Here is a 20184-nt window from a genome sequence, read left to right as displayed (position 1 = left end):
TTATAACTGAAACAGATCCAAGTACTCATAACACAAAGCAGATGAATTACCTAACCATAATATGGACTAGACAGAAGACAAATTGATGAATATGGCCATTTATAAAACAAAAAACATAGAAATATATAGATATAATATAAATAAGGAATAATAAGTGTGAAAATATAATCATATATAAATAGACTATATGAATGAATAAATAAATAAATAAATACACATATATATCAATTCATTTTCTCCCCACTAGTACTGGTTTGATAGAAACATAGTTATTTATACCAGGGGGTAAATGTGCTGCTAACTTCATTATCCAATGTAATTCAGCAAGAGCTAGTTGATTGTCCGCATTACCTCCTCGTTTATTATGTTGTACCAATTCAATTACTCTAAAATTAAAACTATGTGTCGGACATTCCATGACATGCTTTGCCAACGCATTGCTGTCATCTCTCTTGAGAATGTCATACAAGTGATTGTATATGCGATCACGTAGTCTCCTTTTCGTGAGACCTACGTAGAACGCTGGACATGACACGCAATTGGCTAGGTAGACCAAATTGGTACTACTACAGTTAGCATATAAACTAGGTCGAAAAATGTAATCCATATATGGATGCTTGAACATTTGTGATTTAGTGATATATTTACATCTGTTACAATGATGACAAGGGTAGGTGCCCTGTGTCAAAAACCTATTCATTGTTACCTTGCCTTTGTTAGTAGAAACACCATGATCTTTACATAAGATCAATTTCAGATTGTCGCTGTTCCTATATTGGAACCTGGGTTTATTACCCACCATGTCTTTTATATGTGCATGCATGGTAAGTATGTGCCAATTACTAGAAATAACCCGTCGTATATTATCTACATCACTGGTGTACCTCATTAAATAGTTGATCTTATTCTCTCTGTTCCTAGTCTTCTCTGCCCCCAGGCGTCTTATTGCTCCTTGGGTGGTAACTACGGAACCTATACATATAGGATGCACATCTCCCAGGATCTCATGCCTTATATCCCTGACCATCTTGATACTATACCCTCTATTCAAAAATAAAGTTTCCAAAAAGTCAGCTTCCTTTCTTAGAACTTCAGGTTCATCACATAGTCTAGAAATTCTAATAAACTGACCTCTCACAATACCTTGAAAAGTATGCCTCGGGTGCATGCTGTCATAGGTCATTAAAGTCAATGAAATCCTTACATTCAGTAATAATGATTCAGAATATTTCAGTTTGCAGTTTTAAAAAAGTGCATTCAACATCATTTTCGATAAGTGCCATTCCATATTTTGACAGTAAACCCAACAAAACCCAGTTTGTTTAGTAGTTGTATTAGACTAGTATATTTGTAACTCTGCTTCTGTATGCATAAATGGATTGAATAGTTACATTGACAAAGTTGGTAGAATTTGTATTCAGAATCTTTAGCAACTGGGCGTTTAGTTAAAAAAAAAATAAATAAAAAAAGACTATAAAAAATATATATATATATATATAAATATATATATATATATATATATATATATATATATATATATATATATATATATATAAATGTGTGTGTGTGTGTGTGCGCACATGTGTCTATATGCCCTATAAAAAGTGTAGCAGTATTGATGTTGATATCAATGTATAGGGACATGACATTCATTCCTTCTTCACTTGTTTACTACTCATGGGTTTTAGCTGAACAGATCATTTTTACTGCATTTATTTATTTTTCTTGCAGCTTGAAATTGCTATGGCTTGAAAGAACAGTTGCAGACATGAGGGGATTTTTTTTCATTGTATGATGGGCAGACATTTTTTTCCTAATGATTTATGAGCATAGAAGGATTAAATCTACGACATGTAGCCTGACTTCACTGAATAATGTTTCAAGTCCGAAGACCATCCATCCCCTCCCCAAACAGATTTCTCAATCTCTGTGCTCCGATTCCATTTTCTTTCTGCTCCATGAATGCTTACCAGCCCAGTGAGACTTCTGGCTAAGAGGGGATTATTAGAGTGAACATCTGCTGAGAAGGCTGGGACGGCAACATATTCTCTCAGCAGCACCGCTGTTTTTATGGGATAGTACCATGTTAACATGTCAGCAGCTTGCTGAAATAAATTAAAAAGACATGAGCTAAAGCAACAGCTGTCATTTGGTATTATTGCTGAACCTTCAGAAAGCAGCAGGCTGTAGGAATATGTCTATGACTTACTCAAATCTTTGTAGCAGCTAGAGCCCCCATGACTGCCTTTTGGATGGAGTCATTTACCTTTTTTAATATTGTGTGAAATACCTTCTGAACTAGTAGATTCTCGCTCTTCACAGACTGTAGCTCACTCTAGCTACAAAGTGCCCTTCGCTCCAGTTTTAATTTTTATCTGCATATTTTCTTTTGGCTGGCTACTGTTGCTTCATCTAAAATGTGTTGTTTTTGTAAGTATGCCAGTCTTTATCTGTTTTATCTAAATTTCTATTTTTGCTTTACTGTGTAAAACTTCATAAATAAAAAAGGATCCATTTTTGCTTTACTGTGTAAAACTTCATAAATAAAAAAGGATCCATGAGTACTCTGGAGAAGGAAAACAAGCCAGACCTTAATGTGATAGTACTAATGATTACTGTTATGGTGAAAGTACATGTTGCATGATGAGTTGCCACTTGCAGGATGTACACAATTAATAGACACAGTGAGCACAAGCAGCAGAGACCAAGCAAACTAGCAGCCAACATTCTATGATAATAGTAATATAATGAGTAACATCATCAAAATGAGGGACTTGGTGGATGAAAATCTGTGAGCTAGATTAAAGCATGTACAGAACATTAAAAGTAAAACAAGCAAACCTACAACCAGGCTGCGCTCATCCATGCACTGGCATCAAAGTACTGAGGGTAGGGTGCAGTTATCATTTGCATATGTTTGGGGGTGCACAATGTGTTTTGTCTTCCACAAGAAAATGTCTGCATGATATAACTGATATCAATTTTGTCTTGTGTGCAATTGTGTGTGTGTGAGAGAGAATCCTAACATAAACTGGGCTGTGAGGGTGGTGCTATTACCATGTGTGGGAAAGGAGGGTATTGAAGGTGTGTGTATGTACTGTATGTGTGTTTGCCAAGACCCATAGCTAGGGCAGGGCGAGAGGGGCAACTTCCTGGGTGCAAACTGTTGGGGGAGTCATGATCAGTCAATCCTGATCTTTCTCTAATGCACACTGGCTTTTAAGCATTTGCTTTTAAGCATTGCATTTGCTTAGAAACCAGCCATGGTGGTGCAGTGGTAGCATTGTCGCCTCACAGCAAGAGGTTCTCCCATTCAATTCTTGGCTGGAGTGCCTTCTGTGTGGAGTCTGCATGTCCTCTCCGCGGTCGAGTGGTGTTCGAAAGACATGCGTGAATGGATGTGCCTTCATTGAAGGTTGGGCGTCAAACTGGCACCTCGGCACCGTGAAAATCTACTGCCAATCATTAGCGGACCGGAGTTCCACAGTGGTGACCCCTAACCAGAAAAAGCCAAAGGAACAACATTTGCTTTGAAACCTGAGCACTATAGTGCTCCCTGTGTGGTCTAAACTTGAAAGGATTTCTTTCTTGTTTTTTTTTTTAAATTAAAACCCGAGTGCTCTAGCGCTCAATGTAGAGTATAAACTGTATCAACTGCTTGCAGTTTAAAAGAAAAGAGATTTTTTTAACAAAAATGAGAGGAAGGAGAGTATGAGGCAGGGTGCAGAGACATGACATCATTGGCTCCTGCTTGCAGATCTCTCTCTTTTTTTCTTCTTCCTCTTCCCTGGGGTGGGGTGCTAGTGCATCAGACTGACACAGGGCACTTTGTCAAAACTTCTGCACCTCTGGCTGGGGCACATCCTCAGCAGATGCTACTGTACTGCAGTGAGGTCATACTGACAGGCCCACAGGTGGTGTGTGTTTGCATCCCATGCATGTCTCTGCCTGTGAGAGAGCACCCTCTCCTGAGAGGGTCACGTGCACTATTTAGCTCTTTTCTAGAGGAGGTGTGCTGCATGAATGAAAGCAATGGCATGTACTTAACATTTTTTTGGCCAATCCTTGTGGATGTCCACATCTGACCCTACTCACCAGCAACACTGGATGGTTGGGTGGAGGTATTGCATGTGCCTGACCTAGACCTTCTCCAGACATGATAGCTTTCAACGATGGAGGCAAAGGTGGAGACGCCATGTGATGTGCGCCTAGTATGTGTCCTGTGACAGGGTACATTTATTGCACAAGCTACTTATAGACAATATCCATTAGGTTACACACAGGGAATATGCAGTCCCTCAGGTCATCTCACACACCTTATAAACCATGCTCAGTATTGTTGATTGGCTGTGCATCTACTGCATCATAAACATTGAGAGAACTAGTTTGGGGGTGGGGGGAGCACCACTAGTGTCTATGCTAAGCAGGATGCTGATCACCCATGCCTTCCCCTTACTCAGTGGTGCTGACAACAAAAGGGGGCTGCACTGCAGGGGAAGATATACCTTCCCAGTTAGACTTGTCTTTGACTCTTTGTCCTTCAGTGTCTACTTAAGTTTCTGGAGTGGAGTCCACAGGAACAATGCCCTTGCTTACTGACAAAGTTGGGGATTGGGATTCCACATTTCTTATATCCAGTACAGACACTGTCCTCTGACCATGTCAAATTTGGACTGCCACCATTGTCAGACTTGGAGGCATCTCTAGCAACAGGCAAAGGTATATCCATGGTGAAGAAGCCAAATAATATGACACCTGTGAAGATGCTACCCACTAATTATGTTGACCTCAGTGAATGAATGCTAAATCCTAAGTAGTGGTAGAATGTAATAAAATGTCTTACCTTTTACAGTTGGTCTTGTTTGAAGCCATGAATTTTCTAGATAATAAAGGAGGGTAGAGCATTCAGTGATGTGCAGTACAGTAAACATTTATCCAGTATGCAGTAACCTAAAACATAATAGACAAACACTAAAGGCATCACCAACAGATATTGTCAAAGCCTGTTGCAGTTCTGCTCTAATATCCAGCACCCAGTGCCATAGCCTAGGGGCCGCCCCACGCCAAGCTCTCAACTTTTACCAACAGAATTTGGAACAAATTAAAAAATAACTAAAGAAAAGGCACCAAATTAGGGACACATTTTAAATGACAGCACTGTTCTTAGAAATTCTCAAAATGATTTCCAATTTTAGGGGGAATGGGACAAACTTTGAGAAACATCAGGGGGGTCCCTACAAAATAGCGACAGTTGTGCCTCCCCCCATGCAGAAGACAAGGAATTCCACTATCTCAGTTAGTGGTAGTTTGGCTGATGGACAGGCCTGTCATTGCCCTAAGCTTCTCTGCCAAGCAGGCAGCATGAATCATGATGTTGGCCCACTGTCTAATCTCCTGGTTGCCCTTATCCTGGTCACTCTCAACATTTAAATCATTGATCACATCCTGCTAGGAATGGATACAATAGGGCTGGTCAGATTTTTCATGACTAATTATTTGCCAACCATCAATATGGAAGGCCCGCAACAAAAAGTCATTCACTGCATTAGAGAATTTAGATTTCCATGGCTCATGCTGGACAAGCATAATGCTGTTTGAAGAAACAGCTTTTGTGGGGATAGTGATACTGCTACTAGTACATTTCATACACATAATGTTATATACTGTACTGGCCTCTGTGCTTGGAGGAAGGTGCTCTTAAAAATATAAAAAGTATACATGGCATATCCAGATGGCAGTTGAGAACAGTAGGCAAGAGGCTCCAGCAAAATGTCTTTGTCAAGTATTATCTATGTGATGATTGACTGTGGCTGTCCTTGCATATGACATACCTTTGATATGATTGTATGCATAAATGGCTAGAAAGACATTTGGTAACAAAAGGAACATAACCCATGTAAGGGCAAACTGCCTGTAAACACAATGCTGGTGCATCATTCAGTAGTAGACAGCTACGTTTGCATGTTGTGGCAAGCAGCCATGCTCTAGCATATTCAACATTTTCTGTCCAATAAGGGTGCCCCTTCCTTGAAACAGTAATATGTTGTGTGCGTATTACATAACAATCTATAATTCAGCTGGCAACAAACAGACAAATGACATATATCAAGCCTTAACTTCATTTACAGCACTGTGTGTGTACACCTGTGATACATAATGTTGTTGTTTACAAGTATCCCTTTCATCCAGAAAGCATTCCTAACACACTGCCAAATGAGACTATGTATGGCAATACGTACAGGGCTGCAATTAAAGTAACCATGACCTGCCTGTACTGTGTCCTTTATACAATGATATGCACATGGGCTTGTACAACAGCAGAAACAACTGACAACTTTAAAAAAAATGTTTTTGCACTTAACTTTTACAAAGACAATACACTTTTGTCATGAAACCTGGGCTTTGGATCTTTAATGATGAATTGCTCATTCACTAAAAGCCATTTGGCCATAGGTAACCTTCTTTAGATTAACACAGCTGACATGAGTATACATGAATACAGCTGTAGCTTACAAATGGTACCATTCACTTTCAAACATAACCTTGCCTAGGCATTTGTACAAAACAGTATCTGCTGGAGGCAAAGCATCTAAGTGAGAAAGTAGAAATTTCAGGCATACCTCAAAAACAAGTAATGTAGCTCCTAATACACAGTGCAAAGAGGCTCTTTGACACAGACAGGGTTTATCATCATCATCACCCCCCATCTGCTCACTTTTTCCATTCCCTACATAGATATGGTCAGGATGTCATGTCAACTGTCACCATATCTATCAATTCAGTACCACTCTCCTACCTTCTTCAACAGTCATTCCTGACTGATGCAGGTCTTCTCTCTCATAATCCATCATGTCTTTGCTGGATGCCCCTATTTCCTGTTGCCTTCTTCCTGTCGGACCCATACACCTTCACCAAATTGTCTTCTGCTTTTCTACACATTTGCCTTAACCTCTATAATCTGTTCTCTTTGACCCTCTATGTAATTGGAGCTACTTTGGCTTCTGCTCTGATGTCCTAGTTTCTTTGTCTGTCCCACAGTGTACATCCTAACACCTGTCTCCTGTACTTCATCTCTATCACCTATACCTTCCTCAACTGCTCTGCCTGTACTGCCCAGGTTTCTGTACCTTACGGATGTACTGGACATACCATTGATTTGTGCATCTTACTTTTCGGCTTCTTTGGCATTCTTCTGTCATACACTACTCTGACAGTCTATACCATGTGGCTGCAGCCTCTCTGATTCTAGTTTTGCCTCTTCATTCAGACTTCTCTTTTCCTAATCCATCCTTCCCATATACTTAGCTTTTCACCCGCGCCACTATTTTCCCTTCTATTTCAATTTTTAGCCTCTTCTAATTTTCCTTATTTGCTGCTGCCATGACAACTGTCTTGTCTGTGCTCCATTTCCTCCTGTGTGGCTTCAGGGTTGCATTCGATTTGCCTATCCTTTCCTGAAGTTCTTACTCAGAGTCTGCCTTCAATGCCACATTATCTGCATACAGTAACTTTGTCGATCTGTCCCCTGCAGCCTGTTTACTGATGTAGTCTATGATGAGTATGAACAGCAGTGGGCTCAGAGCAGAACTCTGATGCACACCCACTCCCAGTGGAAACCCCTCTGTGAAATCAAACATTGTTCATAAGTGAGTCAATTGGGTCCTTGTACACAACTTGCACTAGTTCTCCCAATGTTTTTGGGACTAGAAACCACTTCAGAACTGCCCAAAGCAGCTTTCTTGGGACCTTGTCTTATGCTTTCTCCAACTCTAGGAATGTCAAGTCGGAATCTTTCCTCTTCTCAAGCTTCTTTTCAATTATCTGTCTTACTGCAAACATTGGGTTGGTTGTGCTGCATTCTTATCTGAATTCAAACTGCTCATCTCCAATCTTACCTTCTACTCATTATCATCTTCTTTCGGCTGTTCCCGTTAGGGGTCGCCAAAGCAGATCACCTGTTTCCATTTCTTCCTGTCCTCTGCATCTTGCTCTGTCACACCAACCACCTGCATGTCCACTCACCACATCCATAACCCTTATCTTAGGCCTTCCTCTTTTCCTGTTACCTGTTAGCTTCATCCTTAGCATCTTTTTCCCAATATACTCAGCATCCCTCCTCAGCACATGTCCAAACCAACGTAATCGTGCCTCTCTGGCTTTGTCTCCAAACCTTCCAACCTGAGCTGACCCTCTAATATACATATTCCTAATCCTGTCCACCCTCGTCACACCCAGTGCAAATCTTAACATCTTTAATTCTGCCACATCCAGCTCAAACTCCTGCCTTTTTGTCAATGCCACTGTCTCCAACCCATATAACATAGCTGGTCTCACTACCCTCTTATAGACCTTCCTTTTCATTCTTACAGGTACTCATCTGTCACAACTCACTCCTGACACTCTTCTCCACCCACTCCATCCTGCCTGTACTCTCTTCCACACTCACCGTACTCTGAACTATTGACCCCAAGTATTTAAACTCATCCACCTTCGCCACCTCTACTCCTTGCATCCTCACCATTCCTCTATCCTCCCTCTCATTCACACACACATATTCTGTCTTATTCCTGCTGACCTTCATTCCTCTTCTCTCTAGAGCATATCTCCATCTCTCCAGGGTCTCCTCCACCTATTCCCTACTCTCACTACAGATCACAATGTCATCTGCAAACATCATAGTCCACTGGGACTCCTATCTCATCTCGTCTGCCAACCTGTCCATCACCATTGCAAATAAGAAAGGGCTCAGAGCTGATCCTTGATGTAACCCCACCTCCACCTTAAATGCATCCGTCACTCCCACCACAAACCTCACCACTGTCACACTACCCTCATGCATATCCTGTACCACTCTTACATACTTCTCTGACACTGCTAATACAATACCACAACTCCTCTCTAGGCACCCTGTCATATGCTTTCTCTAAGTCTACAAAAACACAATGCAACTCCTTCTGACATTCTCTGTACTTTTCCATCAACACTCTCAGAGCAAGCATCACATCTGTAGTGCTCTTTCCCGGCATGAAACCATACTGCTGATCACTAATCATCACATCCCTTCTTAACCTTGCTTCCACTACTCTTTCCCACAACTTCATGCTGTGACTGATCAATTTAATCCCTCTGTAGTTACTACATAGTTTCATAGTTTCGGAGTATAGTACTAGGCTATCTGGCCTGGGGCATTTGCAAGCCTAGCCATACTGATGTGGCTTTTGCCACCCCATGAAATGGTACAAAAATGTACAGAATAAATCTAGAATACTGTGCCTCTGTCTAGTAGTGACACAGTGAAGGTCCCCTTATATAATAGAATTAGTTTACTGTGCCCCTGTCTAGCAGTGACACAGATGTGACCCCTGGGGTAAACTTACGATCTCCCATCCACTCATCAAGATTTCGCTTGAAGAGAGTCAGTGAGGGGCTCTGCCTAATATGAACTGGGATCCTGTTCCAAAGCATGGGAAGCCTCTGGGTTATGAATCTATCCCTCCAGCATGTCCTATTCATACTTGTGCCGAGGTTTAAGTCTTTAGCTCTCGTGGTCCTGATGGATTTGGATTTTTTGAGGTTGAGCATGTCCATCAGATCCTGATTGGACATGGCCTTGTACATCAGGCAGAGATCACCTCTGAGCAGGCGGTATGCTACTGAATAGAGCTGAAGTTTCTTTAGTCTGGCAGAATAAGACATATGTTGGAGACCCTTGATCCTTTTGGTGAGGTACTTTTGTGGTCTCTCCAGCTGTTACAAGTGCAGGGTGAGGTACATACCAAATAGGGCATTGTACTCAATTATGGGTCTGATGAGGGAGGAATATAGGGGTACAATGACATCCTTGGATCTGGATGTGAAACCCTTCATGATGAGGTGTGCAAGGTAGAATGTTTTTCTAACCACTTTGGCAACGTGGGTGTCAAATGAGAGGTCGCTGTCTACTTGGGTCCCTAGGTCTCTGATTACTTTTTCCATACTCAGTGGGTTGCTGTCTGTGATAATTTGTGGGTACTTTGTTTTTTCCAAAAGGGATGACTATACATTTTTTGGCATTTAGTTTAAGGCCGTGACTACAGCACCAGTTGTCTGTTTCAGTGAGGCCTTTTTGTAGGATGTGTGTATCTGCTGGTGTATCGACTATGGCGCCTAGTTTGCAGTCATCTGCAAACTTTGTCAGCCACAGCCCTCCCATGTTTGCTTTAACATCTGAGAAATAAATGCCAAACAACAGGGGTCCCAGGACAGATCCCTGTGGGACACCACTTGTGACTGGCTTTGAGTCTGACATTGCTCCAGTGATTTTAACTTTATGGGTTCTGTCCTTTAGCCAGTTTGCAACCCATCTAGTGACATAAGGGTTTACTTTTAAGCTGTTTAGCTTATCTATGATGCCTGAGTGGGGTATTGTGTCGAAGGCCTTAGCCAAGTCCAGGTATGCTGTATGGACTGCTTTGCCCTCATCAATGGCTCTAGTGACGGTTTCAAAAAAGTCAAACAGGTTTAAAAGGCAGGATCTGCCCTTTACAAAGCCGAACTGGGTGGGGTCAAGCATCTGTAGGTCCCCTATGTCTCCGTTTATGAGTTCCATAATGATTCTTTCCATAGCTTTGCAGACCAGGCTAGTCAAGCTTATGGGGCGGTAGTTTCCAGGGTCTGTAGAGGCACCCCCCTTGTGGAGTGGGACCACTGTTGCTGTACGCCAGTGTTCAGGTACATATCCCGAAGTAAGGCTAAGGTTAAATAGCATTTTTATGTGTGGGTTTAGCTCCTCTTGGAGTTCACGTAACATGCACCCCGGGATACCGTCAGATCCCATTGATGCTGTGTTTTTTGCTTTGCTTAGGGTGGTTCTCACTTGGACATCTGAGATGACAGGGAGATTACATTCAGCTGGGATAAGTATTTCTTCTTTTGGGGGTGAAGGAGGTGAGAAATTTGCACTGAACCTGTCAGCCAGAATGTTAGCAATATCTGTGGGTTCAGTGTATTTTTTGTTGTTGTGAACCAACTCTGAGCATATCTGAGAGTTTCCAGGTTTCTAAGATAGCTGAAGAAGGCTTTGTGGTTATGTTTAGTGTCCTGAGCGATGTTTGTCTCAAAGTTTGACTTGGATGTTTATATGAGAGAACGTAGTTTTCTGCTAATGTTGATCAGAGATGTCTTCCCTTCATGGGATTTGCTCTGACATGCAGTAGCTTCCTTCTTTGTTATACATTTTGTTTATCGCTGAGGTCCACCAGACAGGATGCTTACATTTGGTGGAGAGGGACTTGGATTTCTTTGGGATTGCATGATCCATGCATTCTTGGAGATGTCCATAGAAAGCATTTGTGAAGGATTCGGCATTGTGGGATGTGGTATCCACTGGCACAGTGGGCTTAAAGGATACCATCTCAGTCTTAAGAAGAGTGAAGTCTGCTTTTGAGAAGTTTTTCACTGTGGTCTTTTGTGCTGGGGGTGGTGGTGGGATATGTATATCCAGGGTGATTAGTTTGTGGTCAGATCTCACTAGTGAGGTGTATACTTCCGGTGTGGAGCATTTTGTCCCCATGTTTGTGATGATCAGGTCTAGTATATTAGCTCCCTTAGTGGGAGAGGTGACTAGTTGTTCCAGTGCATTTGAATTTATGAATTCCAGGAACCTTTGGGCTAGGGTATTAGGGCTAGAATAATGTACCCAATCTATGTTTGGGTAGGTGAAGTCTCCCAGTATGATGGTATTTTGTGATACATTCATATCCTCCAATGTCTTCAAGAAGGCTGAGTGGGGTTCTTGAGATTGGGAGGGTGGTCTGTAACATGCTACCAGTTGTATAGCAGTTTTGCCTATGGTTAGTTGCACCTGTATGGTCTCTGATGCTTCATGTGTTGCTACTAACCTGGAGGTGTGGGTGTCCTTTATGAATATGGACACTCTCCCCTCCCTTTGTGGTTCAGCCCGGGTTTTGGGGCCGAAAAGCATGATACTAGGTATAGCCTGCTAGTGCTGGGGTGCTCTCAGGAGCCTTGAACCAGGTTTCAGTTACTGCACAGACGTCGATGTCGGCTCTGCACATCACCCTTATTCTTAAAAATCGGTACCAAAACACTTTCTCTCCATTCCTCAGGCATCCTTTCACTTTCCAAGATTTCATTAAACAATCTGGTTAAAAAATCCACTGCCACTTCACCTAAAATCTTACCTTCTACTACTGTGCTTATTTATCAATCACCCTATCCAGAACTTTCATGCAGTGTGATAGGAGTTTGATTCCTATATACTGCCCTCAACTGTGAATGTCCTGTTTTTCTTGAACACTGGCACTAGTATGCTTATTATCAAGTCCTCTGGGGCATGCATTTCTCTTTCCATACAGATACGAGTACCTTCAGGAGCCATATCCCCCCTAACCTGCCTAACATCTTGATTATGTCTGCTGTGACCTCATTTGAGCCTGCTGCTTTCTCTGACTTCATTTTCTTTAGTGCTGTTTTTACTTCTTCTAAGGTGGGATCCTCCTTTTCTATCATTGGAGGCTGTGTCTGGGGGAGTATAGCTTTTATGAAGTGTTTTTTAATCAGAAGCTGCTGAAAGTACTCCTTCCATCTGCCTTTGAATTCCTGTGGCTGGTGAGAAGGTTGTTCCTGGCATCCCTTATGAAGGGTGTCTATCTTATTTATCTTCCTGTCTTTGCCTTGCAACCTGATAGTTTCTTTAGGCTATCTACCAAGTCACTTTCCAGAAGCTGGTAGAGTGCCTCTGATGCCTTGTTCTTTGCTATTACAACTTCCTTCTTAGCCTCTTTGTTAGCTAACCATTATTCCTTCTTAGCCTGGTTTGTCTTCTCTATCTCCCATCTTTTCCTGCCTGCACTCCTACTTTCTTTTTATGACTTGCTGGACTTCTGAATTCCACCACCAACTTTGCTTATGTACCTTATTTCCATACCAGGTATGGCCACAAAACTGTTCTGTAGTCCTCATACATGCTGTTTTTATGTGCTGCCTTTCTTTTTCTTCAGCTCCACATATTTCCTCCTTTTCCTGAGGTGCTAGAGCCTTGGGTAGTTCATTGAACTATTGTGCTTTATCTCCATTCAACTTCCAGGTCATCAGCCTTCCGTTGATCCTGGAGCATTCTCTGACCACTGCTAGCTGATTGTGGCAACCAGTGATTTATGCTGTGGACTGCTTCACTCTGGCTGACTTTGCAATCGCCGATTCTACCCCAGTGCCTTTTCCTTACTAGGAGTAAGTCTACCTGAGTTGCATGTTGGACACTCTTGTCACAATTTTGTGACGGTTTCTCTTACTGAACCATTTGCTAGCTACCATCAAGCCATTTGCCAGACAGAAGTCTAGAGTAGCCTCTCATCCTTTATTCTTGTTACCCCACTTCTGTGACCACGGCATTCCTTATATCCTGCTGTCTATCCTGATGTGTGCATACAGGCCACCCATTATCAACACTAATTCATGTTGTCCTGCTTTATTTAGTAGGTACTGCAACTGCTGTCTGCCTGCACTCTTTTTTTTCTTTGCTATCATAACCCTTCTATGATGCACAGGCTGAAATTGCAAATAGTGCCCTATCCCTACATTAGAGTCTGATTACCATGAGTCGGTCACTATTTCTGATGACATTTCTCACTACCTTCTGAATCCCCTCTCTTAGCACATTTCAACAACATTTCTAGTTTGTCTCCTTGTGCAGTAGACGCTGGACCCCCAAGCCAAGTAGCTTTGTTGCACTGCCTTCCATGTTGTCTCTTAGATGCATAGGATGTCCAGCCTCTTCCTTACCATCATCTCATCCTCTTCCAAGCTGTGTCCTGTCAGTGAGCCTACAATGAGTGTAGCAATAACTAATGTTTAGCAGGTTCATTGGTTTTACGCACAGCTTTCACTCAACAGCTATCCTGGGTAACCCAAGTTGGGCAACTGAACATTGACTGGCTAGTCACTTATTGACCCATGGCTGCTGAGCTTTATGGTGGGTACACACTGGCCAACAGGTGCACATGACCCTCTCCCATTGATAGCATAGTTAACTGGTGTAGGTCTGAGTAGGCCAGGTCCTCATCCCACTTATCTCTGGCAAATGCACATAGTCATTTGGCAACATTAGTTAACCTAACCAAAGTGGCTTGCTCTGTCACACTGTGCAATCTGTGATCCTTGTTCTCCTATCTTGAAGATACTGTGCACCACAGTTGATGCCCAAAGCTGTTGGTCAGAACTCTTTCCCCTATAGGGCAACATCTAAAGTCTGTGCTGGTGCCCATAGCTCTATTCCTGGGTGAGTTTAAGGTGGAAACACTTAGCATGTTTTTGGGAGATGGGAGGAACCCCACAGTGACCCAGGCAGTACATGCAAACTCCATACAGACATTGGCTGGTGGTCAGAATCACACCTTTTGCATGGGAGGCAAAGTCCTTAACTCTTATGTCAACAGGGTTTATATTGCAATTGAGTGTGGCACTTATGCTAATTAGGCCCTAACTCATGAATGGTACTGAATCTCTTTTTCTATACATCATACATGTGGGCCTAGTCATGCTAAGAGGCTGACTCTGTGTTTTGCACTCACATGAGGACCTTTGGAGGGTAGGTCATTGACCCCCCCCCCAGTAGGGACATTTTGCAATATGTCACATTTCATTTATGTAATGCATACACTTAATGTCATCTTTCACATCTTTGTGCCACCCTGGAATGTCATTTTTCACACTACAGTATAGATAACACACCAAAGGTTGCCCTATGTTGTGTAACATGTGCAGAAAAACATCCACAGGCATGACTGTAAAAAGCCAGACATATTTCACACCATGGCTTCTAGTGGCATTGTATGTGAGACAGGGCACCCTGGAGGTACAACAAGAAATAAAGTACTTTCTATATTTGCTGCATAAGGAGCACCAAGAGCATCTCCTTAGGGACTTCTCTGAAGGTTCCCTAGTATAAGGTGGGTGTCTGCAGTTTTGATAGAGTGATGTCTGATGTTACTGGCATACTCCATTCTAGTGAGCAGCGCAGGGACTACTACAGCGATTTCCAGAAGTGCCATCCTGATCTTAGCTAGTGGGAAGAAAAGATCAGATTAAGGGCATCTGAGATGTATTGTGTTTGTCCAGTGTAAATTGACACACATAGCATGGTATGGCTAGGAGGCTTGCTACTGAATGGTACATCTTATTCTGCAGCTCCGCAGACTATAGAGGTGAACCCTTTTCTATGTCTGAAGAGGATAGAAAGGCTAGTCACTGGCTTGTGTGTTACCTTTTTTTCTGTAATTAAAATTATATTGATAAGTTCTATTATTGCAAAACTTATCTGACAGCAGCATGCATGAGAGCCATCCTGGACTGGTAACTATGGGTGTGTTTAGGGAAAAAGGCATTTCTAGAAGAGGCTGAATATTCTTCAGAGTATGAAGAATACAGTTATTCAGGTTGTGTGTGTGTGACATTTGCAGTTTTATTCCTGTATACATGCAATTAGATTAAGGTGATGGCGATAGAATGGCAGGTGGCCATTTTTTTATAGGCGGATTAGTACTTCTGCAAACAACTAATATAGGCTACCTGTTTTCACCCTATTAATACAGCACATTGTAGCATAATAGCCTTTACATTATACATTAATGCAGATTTGTAGTTTTATATATCTGTAGTTATATATTTCTATGATGTCCTTAGCCATGTGTTTAATAGATTAATTATACTACATTAAACAAACCATTTTTCCTCTTTCCCCTTACTTTCTCACTTTTATTTCTTTTAAACTTATTTTATATTTGCTACATTATTTTTCTCCATTTATTTTACAGGTTTGGAAATCAGCTGCCACAACTGTGCCAGTGGCTAGGCCAAAGTCTACAGTCCCCCAGAAGGGCCAGGCATCCCCTTTGTCTCACCAACCTGCATCCTGTCTGGGGCACTTCTTCAGTGGCTGTGATGGATAGTCAGCATACCACTTCTCCTGTACCTGGTGATGCTTTATCAGCTGGGAGCACCATTATTCTCTCCAGGGGCATTGCTAGGATGGGCGACTGTGACATACAGGGAGATGGCAGGAGTTGTGGGTACAACTGTTGGACCAGTGGCCTAAAGCCTGCACTACCCATCTGGGAAGGCTATTCTTGCTGCTTGTGGATTTGTATCACTGCTTGTTCTTGCCATCAACACCTCAGGCAGAGCCTAGTGGGGAGGGTGGTATTACACAAGCAGTACAGCATGGAAGACTGCACCCATACTATTCTTCATAGCAACCTTCCCCTTCCTTAGGTAAGTAGGTAGTTACTAGGTATGCAGTCCTTGAGAACATTGAGGAGCCTAGTCCAATTTCATAATTTCCTCCAGAGCATTGACTGGTTAAGTGATTGCCTCAAGGTCACACACTAGGCAGATGGAGGCTAAGGGATTCAAACCCTGTGCAACAATAAGCAGGTCATTAACAGCTTATAGCCTCAAATCAGCTATGCTAACTGTTTAGACTGTGTGTTAATGTGATAATTGTTTAAACTTCTGGGACCCACACTGCTGAGTCCTGAGCTATGGAGACCAAATATTTGAAAATGCAAATTTACATATACTAAGTCCAAGAGCCATTTCTTGGAATATTCCCTTTTTCACAATGTATGGTGATTTAGGGGTTGGGATACATACATTTGGGGAGTTTGAGGGTTGCTTCCCAATATCAGGAGATGCAGGGGGCTTGCTCCCTTGCAAAAATACAAGTTTAAAGATAAGACTGATGTTTGGTATTCACTCTTCTCCTGTATTTTTGGTATCTTGGGACTCTGTAATATGAGTTTCTGGATTTCATTAAGGGAGCCTGTTAATGCCCTCCCATTTATCCATTCTGCTCCATCGGCATCATCCATCCTTTGTATGTCTTTCACTCCACTCTTCCCCCCTCCCCACAGTGTTGCCAGCACTTTCTTTGTCAGTCTTTCTTTGTTGTATGTTTGTGTGTCTGCCCCTGTTATCAGTGCTCAACCTCTTATCATACCTTCACCTTCACTTCCTTCCCTCCTTACTCAGCTTTTCTTCTTAAAAGGTGTACCTTCCCACCCTCTTCCCACACCCATCCTTGCCTTCCTTGTGTATTATCCTCTGTTTGCTGCCCCTTTTTTCCTACTGTCATATTCCCATTTCTACCTCATTGTATGGTCAAGAAACAGATTTGACCAGTGCAGTGGCTTCTTTAGTGTGCCACTTTTCCTATATCCTTGCTTTTTAGTACATATGCTGAGGTGTATGCCTCCCTCTGTGCGTGTCAGTTTTTCTTATCTAACTGTGAGCCACAACCACAGTTTCTCCCCTTAGACTTTAGGTTCTGCTTCTGGCACAAGTGGGATTACTAATTAGCTATGACCAAAGCTGCAAGTTTTCACTTTAATTGATAATGAACTTTGGGCCATATTGTGGTATGAGCTGTACCTTTGGAAAACAGTCCGTGGTCACTCTAGACATGTTTTGGATTTGCAGGGTTAGTCTTTTTGCATCTATAAACAAGACTTGTGGAGCAGCATTCGGAAGAACATTAACAGACAAGAAATTATCTTTTTCTCCCTAATCATAAGAGAAAAAGTCAGAACTATGTTTTTTTTTTTTTTTGTTTTTTTTTGCAAATTGTGACTGGAATCTAAATATTACATACATGAAAAAGGGCATTTCTGCACTCTGTTCATGACAGATGTGGCCTTTTCAACCCAGACTGATGTGGTGTGCAGATTAAACAAGTGATACTCATTCATCAAAGGCAGCATTGGTAAATGTGTTAATTTTCAGGATTTCTTCAAGTCTAGCTGTGTTTTAAGTCTGACATAAAATGTAGACATCCGTTTGTGAAGTACTGACCTGGGTCATCTCCCTTGAAAGTTCTTTGCTGTATTTTGTCACTCATTGGCGGTTTCCCCAGGCTCTGTTCAACCATTCTTTTAGCTTGTATTTTGCTTAGAGCTAGGCTTGTTAGGCATCCTAAAAGCCATTACTTCTAGAATCTGATGTGGTAGTCATCTACCTTGGCTTATGAAACCTCCTCAAAAGCTGGCTTATTCTGTCTGTCATACAGATCTGTAGTTAAAAATGTTCTACCCTTAATAGCAAAACATTATAGCAACTGCAATATCCTGCACTAGGCAAGTTACATTACTGTGCTTAGTATAAATCGATGTTGCATTGCTGGGTCCTCAGACCTGACATTTTGCCTTGTTGCTGGTATGGGCTAATTACAGAAGATTATAGGAAATATTTTTAGCAGGTATATATATATATATATATATATATATATATATATATATATATATATATATATGTGTGTGTGTATATCTTAAATACATTTACATTTTAAAGAATAATTGATTTTTCCAATTACATTAAATGTAGCACTTGTGTTAATCACATGTGTCTGATGTATTATCCTTCTTTACCTAGTAATTATTTTCCTTTTTAAACCTAGAATATCATTTGCACTGTCCCAATTTCCAAGACCACACCTCCTTTATATAGTTTTGAATTCTGTAGGAGAAGGGTTATATAATGGTGGCATAACACAGAGATTCTTCTTTGAATTTGCCCCTTTATGACTCTAGCATTTCAACATTTGTAACCAGTGTGGAATACAAATTGTCATGCGTTTTAAGAAAATGGTACAGACTGCATCATTTGCAAGAAAATGCCGGTACAGTTAGAACCATTTTCCTGGATAATGAGTCCAAACCATAAAGCATACATCCTTCATTTAAAAATACCATCCACTGTGTCACGGTAGTATGGAAGGAAAATATTGGCGTGTGTGTGTATGTGTGCAATTTGACTTTAAAATTACCTTTCTGAAAGGAAAATGGCTTTTTTTCAAGGAAAGAACATAAGCATATAAAGGCTCTCTTGTTAATCTAGAGGTGGGGAAACTGACATGGAATGCTGAAGGTTCTTTGTTCAAATTATGTACAAGGGTGAATATTTTCCTTTCATATTTCCTTGGTTCAGGCAGAGGATTTCTATTGCGTGTTTGTGTGTAATCTGACCCCTTCTTTCAGTAACAGGTGTTCTACCCAGGACATAATCATAGGAAAGGTGGTAGGTTTTTATAACTTGTCTTTGAAGTACATAGTTTCTAAGTTTATTTTTAAGTATTTCATTTTATTTATTGATTATCCAGGTGAGTCCATAAGGCAGACATACCTGTGTTGGGTGAACCAAGAGCATTGAATGATCAAATGACTTGCTCAGAAATGTACAGTTTTTGCATGTGGAGATTGAGAGACTCTATACCAGTATAAGATTGAATTTATAGACTTAACATTCTGTACTAAATTGCCAGGATTATTGTAGCCAGCAGATTCTCAGTTTATGCGTTGTTGCCTGTATGTGTAGGTGTAGATTAGTGTAGTTGAATTTAGGTATAAATCAAATGATTTTCATAAGGTTACCCTTTTGGTAGGAGAAAGCACTGGGAAGTGACCGTCTTACTTAGACTTTCTCTACACATTGTGGACATAGTATACATTGTGCATAGTATAAATCAATGCATTTTAAGTGACCACTAAATAAATATTTCTACAACTCTATTCCCTGACTTCACACTTTGCCTCTTGGATATCACTTATCATATTTTGTTTCAATTTCCAGCCCTCTGAAGGGTAGCTTTAGGCCACAGACAGGTAAGTCCTACCACCACATCATATCTCTACAGCTTCATTCAAGGTTTAGGCGAGGAATAATGAGATTTATCCTGGAAGGAATACAAGATCTACGGCTGGTGATAACAGCATTCTAAAACTGTATATGTGACTAGAAGTGTTGGTGAAAAGTTAAACAGAAATTCTGAGCCAGAGAATCTGTGAGGTAGATGCCAGTAGTAATGTGGAGCTGAAGATGATGGTATGTGTGGTGTGCCTATGAAATGAATGAATGGCTTGTAGGAAACGGAACTTCAGGAAAGTGGGAAGTTATTTGGTTTCATGGATTACTGCCCCAACTGGTGTGGTACAGGGAAAGAAGTGATGTCTCGCACAAGACAGAATATTGGTAGGAATGCTTCAAGTATAGTCTGTTTAAACTGCACTGGATTGGTGAAGAGAAGCATTATTAGTAACAGTGGTTGGATTACAAAAAATGAAAAATAAAAGAAGGGATGGCAGTGGTAGGGATAAGTGAAGTAACTAACAAAATGTTGCAATGTGTGAGATGTCT

Source organism: Protopterus annectens, chromosome 3.part0 (genome assembly GCF_019279795.1).
Source record: "Protopterus annectens isolate FY-2018-M chromosome 3.part0, PAN1.0, whole genome shotgun sequence".
Lineage (NCBI taxonomy): Eukaryota > Metazoa > Chordata > Ceratodontiformes > Protopteridae > Protopterus > Protopterus annectens.
Note: the sequence above shows the minus strand (reverse complement) of the source record.